The sequence below is a fragment of the Watersipora subatra genome, chromosome 6 (genome assembly GCF_963576615.1).
Source record: "Watersipora subatra chromosome 6, tzWatSuba1.1, whole genome shotgun sequence".
Taxonomy (NCBI): domain Eukaryota; kingdom Metazoa; phylum Bryozoa; class Gymnolaemata; order Cheilostomatida; family Watersiporidae; genus Watersipora; species Watersipora subatra.
Genome location: NC_088713.1, coordinates 3,538,615 through 3,558,495, shown reverse-complemented (window position 1 = coordinate 3,558,495; position 19,881 = coordinate 3,538,615).

Below are 19,881 nucleotides of genomic sequence, written 5' to 3'. Positions count from 1 at the left end.
TAAGCATCGCGTTGCATAAACTTAGATTCCAAAATAATCTGAACAAGAGCATCATAACTCGTGGATGCAAGGCTAAAATAATTAGCACGCGTAGGGGTATGCGGTATATGATTACATAACTGATCACTATTCCGTTCTAGCTCAGTGGTAGAGTGTCCAGATAAGAAACATGTTGCTGCATTCGTCAAGAGTTCAAATCCATCAGAGCGCAAAATTTTATTATCAAGATTTTAAGATCTATAGCCAGAATGCAAACAGATCCGCATATGACGATGACGACATACATTGAAAAAAAATATAGATATATACTCGTACATGTATATAATAGAACTCTTTCCTCATCTTTGCAAACACAATTGAAATGGCAATTTTGACTCAAACTTGAGTCTCCTACCAGCGATTGCTTTAACATTATATTCATGCCTATAGCATGTTTTATGCACCTGTTTTGTGCTGACTGTTGCCGCAATGTATAAGTAGATTGTGCTCTAATGTCTAAATGACTACAAGAATTACGACTGTTCTTTTGCACCAGCACATTTCAATCTTCTCTTTGACTTGGAGAAGTTTTTCCAATTTCTCTCTATTGCAGGATACATTGTAGTTAGTAAATGCTGATGATTGCATCTATTATAATAATCTATTATTGTCTTGCTCTCCTCATTCATCACCACAATATCTTGTTGATTAGCCAAAATACCATTGTACATCCAGATGTAGAAGTACTTGAGGAACTTAGCGTGGTCACTCTCAATGACTTTACCCAGATTTTTCTATTAGCTTTATCGCTCATTGAGGCCTGTAGGCTTCTGTAGACATCATACACATATGCACACAGAAATGTCCACTCACTTGCAGGCACTCACACACACACGCACATACATGCACGCACGCACACACACACATTCACACACTTGCTTGTGCATACACACGCACGCACGTGTGTGCGCACACACATATGTTTACACACACATTCACGCACACATCCAAGGGCGCTAGTTGTCATGCCATCCACTTTATGTCTAAACCGGCTTTGCCTGGCCATAACAGCTAGAAGCATGCTTTAAAAGCGGCAGGTCTATTCTCCACTCAGCCCAGAGGAGCCGACCAGCATGAACACCAGACATTCACAAGGCCAGAGTTTGTCAGCTGTGTGACTTGGCGCCATTACAAAACAGGGAGATACTTGATGTCTCAGGTGCAGTGAACCTAGTAGTTCTTCATAATGGAAACCTTTAGCATAAAACTTCAAGCATAATCAGTTGAAAGGTTAACAGAGTGAAAAACACAAAGTGTTGCCATACTTTGAATGTTTTGCACAAAGAGGAAGTGATGAATTAGTATGACATAGGTTCTGCCCATAGCACCAATATAGTGAGTCGAAAAAAATTATTTTTTTCTGTAGAGAAGTTAATTGAACCATTAATCACTTGCATTACATAGACAAATCTCTCCTTCAAGCAATTGGATGAACTCTGCTGATTTTATTATTAATGGGTAATTTTCAACTGTTATGATAGACTTCCTAGAAATAAATTGCTATATATTATACTTTATATATTATACTTTATTTTATACTATAACATTAATGTTATTTATCAGAAATTTATAAAAGAAATGTTTGTTTGAGTTTTATTACTTCACATTTGTTTCATATTTCAAGCAGATTTAAAAAAAGTTCAAAATATTGCCTAGAAACACATCTGAAAGATTTAAATTTAATCAGCATTTGTAGTTGCTAAAAACAGTATAATTACATTAAATAAGTAAAACTATTAAAACAGTAGTACATAAATACTACTGTAGTGTATACCTCCTACAACATAAATTTCACATAATGTAAAAAATCTATGTAAAGTTTTTCCTACATTAAATATTCCATCCGTTTAAGGTAGCATAGAGTCAGTGCAAATTTCCAATTTGACTTCAGTGGCACGCATCTTGAGGTTAGCCTTAAAATATATCTTTCCCTTTTGACATACTTGAAAAAAGAAAACGTTGTACATGTAGAGGGTATCTCTAGTATATATACTAGAGCCTTGTCAGTACACTTCTCCATGAGAAATCATCAAAGGTGTCGATAAGCTCAGATACGTAATAAGTAGCTGCACAATTATTTGGTGTATAGGTTAAAGTGCTATTGTACTTTGCCTAGTAATTTGTCTGACTAAATGGAGAGAGAATGTAGCTGTTTCTACTTGAAGTGATACAAATGCCCATGAAAAGTATTTAGTATTTACAGAGTTAGCCACCAAACCTTAGGAAAAACAAAAAATAGGAGTATAATGGCGCATTTGAAATTGACAAGTACATTTGAAAATTGCAAAACAAAAAATATGGAATGATAACAAAAACTTTTCTTAAGCAATTTCAAATTAGAAATGCAATTAGTAATATTTATCAATAATAAAAAGTGCGTACTTAGCGTGTGCCATCGGGAAAAAAGATACAGGCTATATGGTAACAGTGATGGGAATTAGAAGAATGGTTTTGTTTTGTAGTTATGTACATGTAGGTTTACAAACTTGTAGTTGCAACCTTTGTGAGTTTTAAAACCAATACAAAAGGAATTGTTTAATTCCAGATTTTAATCGTTACAGCCGGACCAAGGCCGCCAAAGATTGAGATCTATAAACATTAATATAATACTAAGTGAATGTCCAGCATTGTCCAAATAATGAAAAATTCTTTGGGCAAAAAATTTATTTTTATTTAACATATACATCACTTGGCACTATAAGCATTGTAACATGAACAGCTTCACATTTTATAATATTTTAAAATTTTAAAAATATTTTTTGACATTGCAATCAGACAGAAATATCACACAGCTTAATTTGCCAATGCTATCAGGACACTCACATCATATGGTTGTCTTACCTTTTTCGCCATGCCCAAAGTAGCTGTTGAGGTATTCAATAACTTTTCCCACTTTTGGGTAAGCATAAAACCTTGAACCATAACTGTCACGTACAACTTTTATCGTATTTACTAGGTAAATCAGACACACTGATTCTGATTTTGTACTCAAAATAACAATTAGTCCATTAACTTTCAGAGTAATGAAGGCTTTTTTACAGCGTTTTAATATCGGTCTCGAAAACAACACGATCGGCACAACAAGCTCCGCCCATAAATACGTGATGTAACCTAGCTTTTTAGGAACAGAAGTTACGTAGGGATGTTTAGACCGTTTTAGAATAATAAAGATGGGTGTTTTAAAATTCATCAATATCTAAATTCAGCCTTAAAAACAATCTCAGTCTTTTCTGAAAGGTAGATAAGCTATTTAACATTGCATATTTAAAAATGAGCTCAAAAAACCGTGATAACAACGCTAGCTTGTGATAAAACCGCGCTTTTTGAGTTCATTTTTCTCGGCGTTCAGCCTATTTAAGCATCATGTAACAAGCTACAAGCAATTTTAAATAGTTTTTATACCTTTCATAAAAGGTATAAAAACTCAGGTATATAAACATATAAAAGGTCATTTTACAGGCTTGATTTAGATAACAATGGGTTTTTAAGACACCCATCTCTATTGTTCTAAATCGGACTAAACATTCCTAACTTCCGTTCCTGAAAAAGCTAGGTTACGTCACATATTTATGGTGTGGAGCTTGCTATGTCAATTGTGTTGTTTTCAAAACGGATATTGAAACGCTTTAAAAAAGCCTAAATGACTTTGACGGTTAGTGGACCAATCTTTATTTTGAGTACAAAATCGGAATCAGCGTGGCTGATTTACCTAAAAAATACGATAAAAGTTGAACGTGAAAGTTATGGTTTAAGTTTGTCTCGCTTCTTTTACAACACCTCAAACATGTCTCTGTTTTTGGCTTGCTTCTTGAACCGCAAGATTCTGTTGAGAAATTTGACTGCAGATGAATGAGTAAAACACATTAAACTTATCTGACTAGCTCACTATTTTTTCCATATACGTAACGAGAACAGCAAACAGTTTGTATTATGACAGGTGTAACAAATAGATTGGAAAAACCTACATGTACTGTTACTGCAGGTAGCAAGTTGGACTCTTTCATTTAACCAAAGTCGTTTATGTTTACAATTGGGTCGATTATACAAAAAGCAATCTGAAAGTAATGATGAAAATAGTTTTACATGAGAAGGCAAATCCAGAAACTATAAAAAACAAGAAGCATTATTCAAGCAAAGAAACCACCCTGGAGGGAGCTTATATTTTGGGATAGGCTTAGTTCTCCTTAGAGACACTCCCCAAAAACTATTTAATTGCCTTGTAACCCATAGCTGTTACCAACGTTCACCCGATATCCTGTAGCATGACACACAACTACATGTATCTGAACTTGTTGTAGTTGTTATACAGCTAGTTATACAGCAGTCTAGAGATGGCAATATATTACATTAAATAGGGTTGGGGTATATACGAACATATTTTTCTAGTAAATATACTAGAAAAAAAGTTATAAAGTATTTATGTAATAAATTATGAAATACTAAAAGTACTTCATAGTATGCAAACCACACTTGACCACATTGAATAAAAGGAATGAGTTGTCTTCAAATGGTAGACACGCTAGGAGTTATCTTCTCGGTTAAACTTAGCACTAAATGACATGATTAAAACATTGAGCCCATTTCTAGCATTTCCGTACAGCCTTTCATTTTAGTCAAACCTGAGGAGTGCATTGCACAAAACAGACTTGTAGCACTTTTGCTCAAAATTTAATTTCTTTTTAATACTTTTTTATTATTCTATACTGCACTAACTACTTTTTAGGTTTTAGTGTGGAGTTCTCTTTTTATTTGCTTCTGGATATATTCATTAATAATAAAAAGTGCACATTTAGTGTGTGCATTCTCAAAAATGATAAGGAATATATGGTAACAGTAACGGTAATGATAAAATTGGCCTTGTGGTTCAGTACGCGAGCTCACAAACTTGTACTTGCAATATTTGTGAGTTATAAACTGCTAGAACCAAACTTTTCATTCTTAGAATTTAATCGCTTTAGTTGAACTGACACCGAACGGAAACAAACTTTGAGATTCAAAGATATGGATATACTTATATATACTAGTTAAATGACAGTTAGTAAACTTTGTTAAAACAGCTTTATGTAGTTGCCCATTACATGCTATTAGCATGGTACTTGCCAATCACTCATTTGAGCAAACTGTTTCCGTATTGCTAAACTCACTAATAAGAACCGTGAGAGCAAGCTTTAACATAGAGTCGTAATGCAAAATTATCATAGATAACGACTCTGTGCACTGCTAAATAGTTCTACTATCTGTCGCACAGCTTTATTGGCGTTTCAATTTTCGGTCTTAACTTTTATTAAACTGAGCTTTTCAAGCGTTTTGTGGCAATTTTCGTACAAATAAATATATCTCTTTGTGTATAATCCGATCAGATGGGTAAGTTTTAAGATAATAACAACGGTTTACAAAGACTTGGTAACATATTTAAATAGGTTTGTATGTGTTTTGTATCGTTATTATCCTTTAACGACTCTACAAAACGATGGTTAAATTTGTTGATGAAATTTTGATACAAAGGTTCGTCTCATTGTTGACGAATAATTTTCGGGAGTTGTGTGCACATGTGCATTTATTATAAATCTCCCAACCAATCGCTTCGCTCTGTTTGGTCGTGGGACAACATATTTTATGTGTTATATTTATTTTCCCACGACCACACGAGCGGAAGTGTGGGAGTTTTTATGATAAATGCATGTGCACACAACTTACAAAAATTATTCAACAATGAGACGAACCCTCGTCAAGAAATTTCATCAAAAAATTTAAGCATCAGAATTTACAGTCGTTAAAGTATAATAACGATACAAAACACATTTAAACCTATTTAAATAATATTTAAATATGTTTAATATAACATTAATTAGTCGACTATTACAAGGTATAAAGCTATGAACGTAGTGTTTTAAGTTGAAACATTGCTGAGTTTTAACAATTAGCAATTGCTAATTAGGAATTATAAAAACGATCAAATTTATAAGCAAAAATATACATTTAAAAAATAAAATATAAATAGTAAATGTACTTGCATGTCTATAGAAAAACAACAAATTTTCGTTCTGTTTAATTCTTAGGTCCACTACCCTGCCAACCCACAGCAACCTGGGCCACTCTATTTCAAAACCACTCGGATGTGTGCGCTATTTGGAGTGGTCTGTGACACCTTCCCTGCACAAGTGAATTATCTGATTGATGAGACTGCTTGTTCGACAAAAGGAGCCAACAGCGTCATATCTTATATTCATCAGTATCTAGAAACCTATTGCCTTGATGAAGAGAAAGCTTTGTTCCACGCTGACAACTGTTGGTATTCAAGCAACAACCAATGTTTTGAAGTTTCATGTTTGTATTGAAAATGTATTGATACAATTATGTATATCAAACCCTTTTTAATGGCCAGAATAAAAACAACGCAGTAATACAGTACTTGGCTTGACGCGTTGCAAGCGGGCTGTACAAGGAGATTGAACTGAATTTTCTCGTCGCAGGTTACACGAAGTTCAGCTGCGATTACTGATTTGGCTTGCTAAAAAGGAAATACAGAACTAACAGAGTTCCTCTCTTTCTGATATAGGTGAGGTATGTTTCTCATTTTGTCAATTAGTGAAATGAGAATTTTCAAATCTTGCTTGCGCTATTTATACAGAAACTATCTAAAGGTTCTTGGTTACTTAATCTGAGTTTTATTTAATTAGGTAGTAAATGGCTTGGCTTGGCTCGCCTAAACAGTGCCCAGCTTGTCATGGATGATCATGGCAATGTGCTTGTTCCAATAAAGGACTGAAGTGGATTTTTTCATGCAAAAAGCAAAAAGATCAGCCAAATTAAGAGCTACCACCAGTTTATCTTATTGGCGGAAAGATTAGGCCTACTTTGTTTTGTGTTCTTTGCCATCCTGAATTTTGGCTTTGAAAGTACAACATAGAGAAATTCAATAATGTTGTACAATAAATGTAATACTAATAGACAGTGTGTGCAGTAATCGTTGTTTTGCTGCAGGCAGTGTCCAAGTAAAAAAGCATGCCAATAGCGTGGAGAGTGATGATATACATCTTATGTCTGCAGAGTCAGCCAGGTCAGGGTGGCCTGAAATCATTCCGCCTCCTTGTCTGACTGTTGAACGCCAGCAATATCTTTTCAAAGAAATCAGAGAGTTATGTGATGAGAGCAAAAGAGATATTGTGTGCCCAGCGCCTATTCAACAGCCATCACAGCTCAATACATCAGCTCAATACATCACAGCTCAACCGCCGCCGAAACCAAAAAGACTTCTAAAAAGTCTACTAAGGCTAGCTCTATCGCCCCGATACGGAAACGTAAACGTCAATCCTAGACAGTAGCAGCAGTGCTACTAGTTTATTTTTTTATTGATATTATATTATATTCATGTTATTTTGATAATATTTTAATCAATCTTAACTTGCTTTAACTTGAATCTAATTTAGCTACTAAACAAGTAACATTGATCTCAAATTGTCTCCTCGGGCTCAGAAGCCTGGATCGTCTACTCTAAAGACGCTAACTCATTCATCTCAGTAAAAGTTTTGTGAGTGCATTGGATTATTATTCTAACACTGATACATTTGCATCAATTTTATGCTCAAAATAATCAATTCAATGTGCAACACAATTTGGTAGTAACTCCTTTACTGTGCATCAATGTGCTCCTTTTCAATGACACAACATGTGACCTTGACCTCACTGTTTTATGTATTCGAGCTGAAGTGACATCATCGGGACCCATTTCATATCGTTCGCCATGTTCTCTTCCCTATAGATCTCAACATTCATGAAAATATAATGTCTGCAGCGTGCGGTTGCTATGACATTCCAAAACGTCAACAAATACTACGGTTTAAAATTCAATCCATCAACTTTAAAGACGAATTTCTCAATTTGTGGTGTCGACCATATTGACCAACACCTTCTAAGATAAAAACCTGTATCTCAGGTTAAGTTGCTTCGATTTCAATTCCGAAAACAGTTTTGAAAAGCTGAGAAACTGCTCTATTACATTGGGCTAAAAAACAATTTTGTGATCTGACCTCATTTGTATTGAAAATGACACGACCTGTCACATATGTTACCAAGTCTTTTTAAACCTACGATAATATCTTAAAACTTACCCATCTGATCGGATTATACACAAATAGACAGATTAATTTGAACGAAAATTGCCACAAAAAGCTTGAAAAGCTCGGTTTAATAAGAGTTAAGACCGAAAATTGAAACGCCAATAAAGCCGTGCGACCGATTGTAGAACTATTTAGTAGTGCATATTTCACGAGAAAACCGCGCTCATTTCACCAGTCTATGGTGTTGTTTACTTGTAATCGAATTTATTCGAAGGTTTTTGTAATAAACGTAGACCGTTTGAGGCGTAGACCGATTTACATGTACGAAATTGTGGTACACTGTTTATCAGCCTATGTTTTTTGTCCAATCACCGAAGGTTTCATTATTTAAAACGTTAGCCGAAATTCTTCACAACTTATGTACAAGCTAGGGCCGAACTACAACGCCCCTTCATGACGAGAACATTTTTTATTTTGCTACAGTTTTATACGCGTGGATGCTCCTACACGCTTTCTGTTAAAGATCGCTTATCAAAACCATTTTACATTCAACGCAACCAACTTTCACACTGTGTATAGTACACAGTAGCTTGCCATTTTACTTCTAATTTTGCATTTCAGAGTTATAATAAACATATTTCTTTATTGTTGTTGAATTACATACATTACAGTAAATTAGGCCTACAGCTTTATAACACTTTTAAAACAGCTTTTATTTTGCTGCAGTTTGCAGAAATCTTCGAGACGCGTGAACGCTCATAGGTTTTCTATTATTGCTGTATTACTATATTAACAATATTGGTTATTTTAATAATATCAGAGCATTTTACTTACAATATTGGCCAACATTGCATTTCTCCTATTGCAAGGGAGAGATATAAACGTGTAATATTTTCCTTTCATTGTTGTTTGTGGTTTGTCATGACCAAACACTTTTTAAATAAATTTTCTAAAAACCTATATAAATACCACAACTTCTCGATATTGCTACCTATGACGTTTTGAAATGTAAACAAAATTGTGTATTGGTTTTCTATTATTACTATATTAATAAAATTGATTATTCTAAGAATATCAGTGCATTTTACTTCTAATATTGGCCAATATTGCATTTCTCCTATTGCAGGGGGAAAATATAAACATCTTTTCCATTCATTATTGCTTATTGTTGTATATAATAACACCCACACCCAGTACATTACAGCTACCATTGCAGTTATCCTATTGCACTGCAGAGCCATTTGATTGCTAATATTGCATTTCTCAACCATCAGTACCCTTTATTTTTTTGCCAATATCTCTGGCCATCTTTTTGGTCGTGGGCTGTATGACAGTGGAATTTCTAGTATATTATATTTGTTTTATCTTTTACAGTTTATAATAATAAAATTTATTTATATATATACATGTACATGTATATATATGAAAAAAGTCATTGCTAGATATACTAGTTTTGTAAAGAATAATAGAAAAAAGCACTATTTATAATATGTGCAGAGTGAGCTATAGTATAATGGAACATTATGGAGAGAACTTGGCTGTCAGTTAATCATGTCTTATGCTTACTTTATGCTATTGCTTTATTTAAAATTCGTTTCTGTACTAAATACATATGTACTGCACATATTTCATGAAAGGAAAATAGAGTTTTATAGCAGATTGTATTATTCAGTTATTGCAAGAAGCCTTTTCATCGATGAAAGAAATTTCAAGTTGCTATATTTTATAATAAGGAAAAAGTATCATACTCTTTCTCCAGTCGTTGCTTAGTTGCAGTTTTCCCAAAGAAAAATAAAGTTTACAGAAAACTATTGGATTGTTATACATCAGTAACAACTATGATTTACCAAACATCTTGACAGCAATCAAGAAATAACTTGTTATGACCAGTTATAAATGTCTTATATCAATTAAGGCTGGGTTATAGACAAAATCAGCAAAACAAGAAATGCTTTGTTAGTGACATTTTTTTGTTAAGAAGAAGCTTAATTGTTGGGGGCATTTTTTTGAAGAGCTAATTATAGCTATAAAGCTACATAAACTTTACCTCATAATTGATTCTTTACATTTTACGAGTCAAGTTGCTAGCAAGTAATTATTTTAGCTGCCAAATATAAAACTTGTCGTTTGTAACTTCCTCAGGTCATTCACTTCAGGCAACAGTTGATGTTTCTCATCTGTAACGATCGCATGCTCCGGTTTCCTAGCCTAACAACGAGTTTTGGCTTAAGGCTTGCTAATAAGTTTCAGTAAGTTTAAACACAAATTTACTTGGTTTTTATTGCAGAGGTGACATAAAAGTATTTTTTCATAGGAGGCCGGAACTAACAATAACTTTGCAAGCAAAAAAGGGAAGGATTATTTGATTAATATGAAAAGCCACTTTTAGCTTTAACATTTGATACTTAGTAAAATTGTACATTGTCGATAAATATATTTGAGCTAGTATTACCAAATATTGTTCTTACTAAGATAGTTGTATGAAATAAAATTATTCAAAGTCAGATTTTTATTCATTTCAAGCGGCTAGATCTAAAAGTTCTTCTCGGCCTGTTTCCTCTCCTTTTCTTGTTTCTTACAGATTGTTTCCTTAACATGTTACTGCAAAATATTCATAATCCATGCTTTGGTATTGATGCTGTGCAAGTATTTAGTAGTAACTTCAAATAACCAACGATCGTTTAGGAATTTTACTTACATGAATGTTATGAGAATCGCCATAAACACTTCAAGGTGTTCTAACACAGTTTGAAAGAAATTAGTAGAATGTTTTGATAATTATTGTACCGGCAGCGTTATTTAGCAAAAAGGAATGTGGTCTTTATGTGTAATGTTTGGGAAGATCGGTTTGATTAGGCCTATTCTATAACCTTTTAAACAAATCATTGCCTAAATCGGAAACTTTGTTGATCAAATTTTGGATTATGAAAAAATAGAAGTAACTATTATAATTATTGCTCATAAACTAATTACTAATGGTTCAAAGTCTAGAAAGTTATTCCTTGCATACCGTCTCTGGATGGCGTGTGTTGGTAAAGAGCCTGTGTTACGTTTCAGCCTAAGTTGATCAGCTGTTACTTTGGTTGAAAGGTTGTCCTCGAGTAGACTCAGTTGTCTAAAGTTAAGCAAATACTTTGTTATAAATTTCATGTTGAGTTGTAGGCTAACCATATGTTGCTAAACAAAATAAAACTACGTAATGATCTAAATATACTAATAATCTTTTAGTGGTTTATTTGACAGGAATCGAATTGGTTAAGGTTTAACAACTCAAAGCGGAAACTGGTCAGGTTTTGTAACAGCAAAATAGGTTTTCCACCAGAACTTATCAACACGCTTTTGGCATGCGTTGGTCTTGTGTCAAAGCTTCTATTTTCTGTATATTTTTTCAGTCTAAACATAAATATATATTTTATATTTCTGCGTCTATACACAAATACATTTATTTATACATAATGTGAATTATACATATATATAAATATATATATATATTATATATTACAATATATATATATATATTGTGTATACTAGCTGTGCTACCCGGTGTTGTCTAAGTAATAAAAAAGTCTGTGACAGAAAATTGATTTGTATTTAACATATAACAACATTTGCCATTTTAACTTTCAAACTACATATCATGAGAGAAGTGTTTTGTGTGATAGAAATAAATTAAGAGAGAAAATAGAAAAACAACTGTAAAGGTTTTCAAACATCAAAAAACTTTTGAACTTTATATCATGAAAAAAATGTTTTCGTGTAGGCAAAGAAGTTAAAAAAAATAAAATGATTATGAGAAGGTTCAGATGTAAATGTGAAAATAATAGCAAGGAATAGCTAAATTAAGTTGGTTTTGCTACGATTACAATAAAAGATGATTCGGTGATGATCCAATTAATATAAAGTGAGGAAAAAAAATAAAAGGTCTGAATATGTAGAATTAATAATAACGATTTTTGCATAGAAGTGCATGTATAAAAAGGTTACTGTTCCACCAGAAGCTATCTATCACAACTTAGAATACGACGATACTTGTACCTCTTGATACCAGTACAAAATGAAAAATGAGATATCGTACTGCCTTTGTTTGACCAAACAGAGAGGTAATGTTGAGGTTCTTCTTACAGAGACAATATCATTGTCTACGCGAAAAGAATTGGCCTTGGTCCCAAACATAGTAATTTAACCTTATTTTAAAAAAGAAAAATATTTCTTAACAGGGACATCATTTTATTTTCTTAACATGGGCAACTAACAGGTGGCCACATCAGTAAAATAATCAGCGTGTGCTATAGCTATGACTGGAATGAAAAACAGATGCACACACATAATTTGAGAAATATATGTTGTTATATTTTCACTGTAATGTTCTTTATTCCAGTACTGAGTTTACAATGAATATATGTATATATATATTCCCAGTATATATATGTACCGAGAGCTGTTAGCAAAAGTATTATCCTGGAATTATACATTAAGCAAGTAAAAGTAATCTTTAATTATTCCATAAATAACCAGCTATGTATAATCACAGAGCCAATATCATTTGCCATGTAATGCACTGGTTATCCATTGTAATGTCCCAACATCCATACATATAAAAAATTGTTTCCTTACCCCGGATACCCCGTATGGGTGGTAAATTCTGCTCTAACTCGGGTCTCCTACCAGAGACCTGGGAGTTTGAGCACTTACCTCAAGATCTTAGCTGTTCCCAATAGCGCATTTTTCTGCAACTCACCTGAGTTGATTGTTGTTGGTATTTGGGCAAGCCACATTTTATGCGCTGGTGTTATTGCGCCTAGTGCCCCAATGACTACTGGGATTACAGTTGTTCTTACATTCCAGCATTTTTCAATCTCTTCTCCAAGAGGGAGATATTTCTCTACCTTTTCTTTTTCTTTGCTGGCTATATTGTAGTCATTGGGTACCGCTATATCTATTATAGTAGCCCTCTTGGTTTCTTTGTCTACCACCACTATATCTGGTTGGTTTGCTAGGACATGCTTGTCAGTTTGGATGTAGAAGTCCCAGAGGATCTTAGCGCGGCCATTTTCATTGACCTTACCATTGACCTTATCTTATATATATACATATATATAAAATTGTTTCCTCTCCCTGGATACCCTTGTATGGGTGGTAAATTCTGCTCTAACTCGGGTCTCCTACCAGAGACCTGGGAGTTTGAGCACACGCCTCAAGATCTTAGCTGTTCCCAATAGCGCACTTTTCTGCAACTCACCTGAGTTGATGGTAAAAAAGGAATTGGTATTTGGGCAAGCCACATTTTATGCATCGGTGTTATTGCGCCCAGTGCCCCAATGACTACTGGGATTACAGTTGTTCTTACATTCCAGCATTTTTCAATCTCTTCTCCAAGAGGGAGATATTTCTCTACCTTTTCTTTTTCTTTGCTGGCTATATTGTAGTCATTGGGTACTGCTATATCTATTATAGTAGCCCTCTTGGTTTCTTTGTCTACCACCACTATATCTGGTTGGTTTGCTAGGACATGCTTGTCAGTTCGGTTGTAGAAGTCCCAGAGGATCTTAGCGCGGTCATTTTCATTGACGTTACCAGGAGCTTCCCACCAGTGTTGTGGTTTATTAAGGCCATACTCATCACATAGACTTCTATACACAACACCTGCGACATGATTATGTCGCTCAGTGTATGCGTTCCCTGCTAGCTGCTTGCATCCACTGATGATGTGTTGGATGGTCTCAGGTGCATCTTTGCACAGTCTGCATCTAGGATCGTCTCTAGTGTGATAGATTTTCGTTTGGAGTTGCCTTGTTGGGAGCACTTGCTCCTCGGCTGCCATGATTAGCGACTCTGTATTGGCCGTTAGGTTTCCTTTGTTCAGCCACATATATGTCTGGTGAAGATCGCCAACCTTAGATATTTGTTGGTGGTAAGCACCATGAAGAGGTTTCGTGTGCCAGTCAATTTCCTCATCATCAGGGCGTAGGTCCGTTGTAAGAGCAGCCGATTGAAATTCAGCTAGCAACTTATCTGAGATGGCCATAGAGGCTGCATATGCTTTGAGGCTTTGCTCCTCCTCTTTCACTGTCTGCTGTACACTTTTGAGTCCCCTACCGCCATCTTTCCTATCAAGATACAATCTAGTAGTATCAGATTTTGGGTGGAGTGCTTCATGCATGGTCAGCAGTTTACGAGTTGCTATATCTGTTTCTTTGATGGCTTCCTCAGTCCACTTTATTACGCCTGCTGGATATCTTATTACTGGCAGTGCGTAGGTATTTATTGCCATGATTTGGTTCTTGGCATTGAGCTGGCTCCGTAAGACCTGCCGAAGGCGTTTCTTGTATTCGGTAATGGCTTTGTGATGTACCTCGGCTTTGCGGTTGATGTTGCTTTGCATAATCTCCAAGTACTTGTACCCTTCTTCTATATCTTTGATGGTACCATTTGGCATTCTTAGGCCATCTGTGAGAATAAAATGGCCTTTCTTAAGAATTAGCCTTCCACATTTCTCAATACCGAAGGTCATTCCGATGTCCTTGCTGTATACCTGAGTGAGGTGTATTAGCGAATCAATGTCCCTTTCTTTGTTAGCGTACAGCTTGATGTCATCCATGTAGAAGAGGTGGTTTATCTTGGTGCCACTCTTAAACTGGTACCCATATTGAGTCTCCTCCAGCATATTGCTTAGAGGGTTTAGGCATATGCAGAAGAGCAGCGGTGATAGGGAGTCACCTTGATAGATGCCTCGCTTAATTTGTACACTCGCCAGCTTTTTGCCATTAGCCTCCAGTTCCATCTTCCATTTGGTCATTGACATTTTGATGAATGCCACAAGAGCAGGGTGAACATTGTACATACCGAGGCACTCAAGTATCCAACTGTGGGGAATTGAGTCATAGGCCTTTTTGTAGTCAATCCAAGCCATGGCAAGATTGGTTTGCCTTCTCCTGCTGTCTTGACAGACTGTCCGATCCACCAGTAACTGATGTGTAGCTCCTCGAGTGTTGCGCCCAATTCCTTTCTGAGCACTGGTCATATAGTGACTCATGTGCTCTTCTAATTTGTCTGCATCTATTCCTGAGAGCAGTTTCCAAGTGGTGGGCAAGCACGTTATTGGTCGATAGTTTTTGGGAATCGGCCCCTGCTTTGGATCTTTTATCAGAAGTACAGTTCGTCCTTTGGTCAGCCATTCTGGATGGTCACCTTGTTCTATTAGGCATTCCATCTGCTTAGCCATTCTAGTGTGAAGTGATGTCAATTTCCTTAACCAGAAGGCTTGAATCATGTCATGGCCAGGTGCTGCCCAGTTCTTCATACACTGCACTCTGCACTTGATGTCCTCTTTGCTGATGGTGAGTCTTTGCTGAGCCACAGTGTGTTGATGGCTCTCTTTAAGCCTCTTCAGCCAATTTGCAGTGGTGTTATGAGTAGTCTCTTTCTCCCAGATGTCCTTCCAGAACCTTGAAGTGCTAGATCGGGGAGGCTCAGACATTGGCCTCTGCAGTTCACCTTTGAACTGGGAATACACTCCAGATGGATTATTGATGAACAGTTTGTTCATTCTCTTGTTATCCCACTCTTTGGTGTACCACTTCAGTCGTGCCAAGAGTGCTACTAGCTGCTGTTTGGCAGATTCTAGAGCTTCTATTGTGGCTTCCCTTTTTGGACGCTCCAAACTGTGGTTAGATCTCTCACTGTAGAGCCTACTAACTTTCTTGCGCAAGTCCTTGATCTTATTTTGTAGCCTCAGCTGCCAGGACGGAATGGCTTGAAGCCTTGTTGGCATTGGCTTAATATCCATCTCCTCCAAGATGACGGTTGCTGTACTGTAGATTAAGGCATTAGTCTCACTGATTGATCCAGTTGAGATCGACTTCAGTGCCATGTTAATGTCTTCTAACAGCTTCTTAGGTATGGCCTTGCTAACTCTTCGTAGTGGTACCCTTCTTCCATAATCATTAGCAGCTGACATCTTGTTGATGATATTTTCCGCAAGCTCTCTCTCCCTTGGGTCAAGGTTCAGGTGCATGTCTTCTTCAACCCGTGAGTATATCTCATTTTCTACATTTTTTCTAAAAATTTTCTAAATTTTTAAATGCCATTTGCCATACTATTTAGACTGCATCAACCACTTTTCTCATGATGTGAAATTTAAAAACTAGAATAGTAAATGTGTGTGTTAAATAAAAACAATTTTTTTTGCAAGAAGTTTATTGTTACTCTGGCAATTCCAGGCCGTTGATATGTACAAGTACGTATTTCCAAAGCAATGCAGCTATTATATACCCAAATGAAATTTTGCATACCGGCTTCCGAAAATGTGAGTAGGTTGAAAACTTGTCCTTGGTTTCGCAGTTTGTGAATCAGATCCCAGTTTGGTTGGAAGGTAGTCATTGAGTACACTGGCTTGTCTAAATTTAACAACAATTTTTGTTAGAACTTTCATTTTGCATAGTATGCAGATATGAGGTGCAAATCACGTTATGACAAGGACCTGTGCTAAACTGACCATTGTATTTATTTGGGTTAGTTGACATTACATATATATATATAAAAAAAAAAAAAAAAATTGTTTCTTTATCTCGGATACCCCGTATGGGTGGTAAATTCTGCTCTAACTCGGGTCTCCTACCAGAGACCTGAGAGTTTGAGCACTCGCCTTAAGATCTTAGCTGTTCCCAATAGCGCACTTTTCTGCAACTCACCTGAGTTGATTGTTGTTGGTATTTGGGCAAGCCACATTTTATGTGCCGATGTTATTGCGCCCAGTGCCCTAATGACTACTGGGATTACAGTTGTCTATATATGTATATATGTATATATATATATATATAATAGATAAGTGGTCAGGCCTACTGCTAACAGCACTCTACGCTCTAAAAAGTGCGGAGTGTTATAACTAACTAGAGTGTGGAATAGGTTAATTTTACTTATCTTTATTCCAGATTGATGTTTTATTCTGGGGTCACGACAGCTCTGTTTCATGCTGGTGCACTCTTCAGGTGACTTGTGTTGATATATATATATATATATATATATATACATAAATATATATATACACATATATATGTATATATATATATTTATACATATATATATCTGTATAAGTTTGTAAATATATATGTATAAATGTATTTATGCCACGACTAAACACGAGCAAAGCGATTGTTTATGATACTTATGATAAACGCATATGTGCACACAACTCCCAAAAAATTATCCGTCAATGGCCGTGAACAAACCCTTGTACCAAAATCTCTTCAACAAATTTAACCAATTTTGTATAGAGTCGTTCAAGTATAATAATGATACAAAACACATATAAACCTATTTAAATATGTTACCAAGTCTTTGAAAGGTTACCGCAATATCTTAAAACTAACCCATCTGATCGGATTATACATAATGTAAATAGACAGATTAATTTGGCCAAAAATCGCGATAAAAACTCGACAAGCTTTTTCTAATCAAAATTAAGACCGGCCAACAAAACGCCAATAAGGCCATGCAGCAAATAGTAAAACTAGTAGGTTGTGCGCATTTCACGAGAAAAACATGCACATTTTTTACTAATTGCCGGAGGTTTTTGTAATTAACGTAAAAATACAGAAAAGTAGTCGTTTCTTTTTTGCCAATTCGATTTTGGACATTTTGGACACTTATAATGAGTATTTTGCTATTCCAACATGTGTCTAATGCAGTGAAAGTAAAGAAAACTACGTTAATATTTTTCTAACGATTCTTACAATATTACCTATAAGATTATTACAATATCTAATTGTAAGAATAATTATTCAATTTTATAGGATTTAGTAATAAGAATAATTATTCGAATTTAAAAGATCAAAGTATATACTATATAGTGACCAATGGCGTGCAATATGTTACTGTTATTATTTTTCTAAAATTTTTGTTGACGGTACTATGGCTTTGCTCAATATTGCGGTACTGCCAAGCCGTTTTTAATACCTGCAAAATTAAGTAATAGGCCTACATTTTCTTATAGATATACATCTATTTCTATGACAACCAGTAAAAGTATGTTTAGATTTTTAAATTCAACATAATTCTTTAGATATAAATACAGAAATGTAAATAAATATCACAACTTCTTGATATTGGTTGCTATGACCAATGATATACAGGCCCCCCAGCTATATATATATATATATATATATATATATATATTTATATAAATATATATATACAAGGTCCGTGCTGCCTGTAGCTGAACCAGGACAAGGCAGTGAAAAATGGGCTACTGGTTCAAAACGGATGAAATGGACTCGGACTGATAACACGGACCTCATGCAGTGCTACTTTATGAGTGAACCTCAAAAGTGGGGCTATATGGGAAGGATGCGTCAACTGTGAATAAACATGCGCCCTGAATTGCCACTAACCGCTAAGCAACTTGTAGCTCAGAGGAGTAACATAATCAAGCGGCACCTCATATCGGAACTTGAGGTAGATGAAATTAGGGAACAGTTCACCCAAGTAACCTCAACCAACGAGGAGTACATATCAACACACACTGTCACGCATACACGATCATGTGTTGACTCACGGGTATATATCATCAAAATATCATCAACAAGATGTCAGCTGCTAATGATTATGGAAGCAGGTACCACTACGAAGAGTTAGCAAGGCCATACCTAAGAAACTGTTAGAAGACATTAACATGGCACTGGAGACTAATGCCTTAATCTACAGTACAGCAACCGTCATCTTGGAGGAGATGGATATTAAGCCAATGCCAACAAGGCTTCAAGCCATTCCATCCTGGCAGCTGAGGCTACAAAATAAGATCAAGGACTTGCGCAAGAAAGTTAGTAGGCTCAGTGAGAGATATAACCACAGTTTGGAGCGTCCAAAAAGGGAAGGCACAATAGAAGCTCTAGAATCTGCCAAACAGCAGCTAGTAGCACTCTCGGCACGACTGAAGCGGTACACCAAAGAGTGGGATAACAAGAGAATGAACAAACTGTTCATCAATAATCCATCTAGAGTGTATTCCCAGTTCAAAGGTGAACTGCAGAGGCCAATGTCTGAGCCTCCCCGATCTAGCACTTCAAAGTTCTGGAAGGACATCTGGGAGAAAGAGACTACTCATAACACCACTGCAAATTGGCTGAAGAGGCTTAAAGAGAACACACTGTGGCTCAGCAAGGACTCACCATCAGCAAAGAGGACATCAAGTGCAGAGTGCAGCGTATAAGGAACTGGGCAGCACCTGGCGATGACATGATTCAAGCCTTCTGGTTGAAGAAATTGACATCACTTCACACTAGAATGGCTAAGCAGATGGAATGCCTAATAGAACAAGGTGACCATCCAGAATGGCTGACCAAAGGACGAACTGTACTTCTGATAAAAGATCCAAAGCAGGGGCCGATTCCCAAAAACTATCGACCAATAACGTGCTTGCCCACCACTTGGAAACTGCTCTCAGGAATAGTTGCAGACAAACTGGAAGAGCACATGAGTCACTATATGACCAGTGCTCAGAAAGGAATTGGGCGCAACACTCGAGGAGCTAAACATCAGTTACTGGTGAATCGTATGGTCTGTCAAGACAGCAAGAGAAAGCAAACCAATCTTGCCATGGCTTGGATTGACTACAAAAAGGCCTATGACTCAAGTCCCCATAGTTGGATACTTGAGTGCCTCGGTATGTACAATGTTCACCCTGCTCTTGTGGCATTCATCAAGATGTCAATGACCAAATGGAAGATGGAACTGGAGGCTAATGGCAAAAAGCTGGCGAGTGTACAAATTAAGCGAGGCATCTATC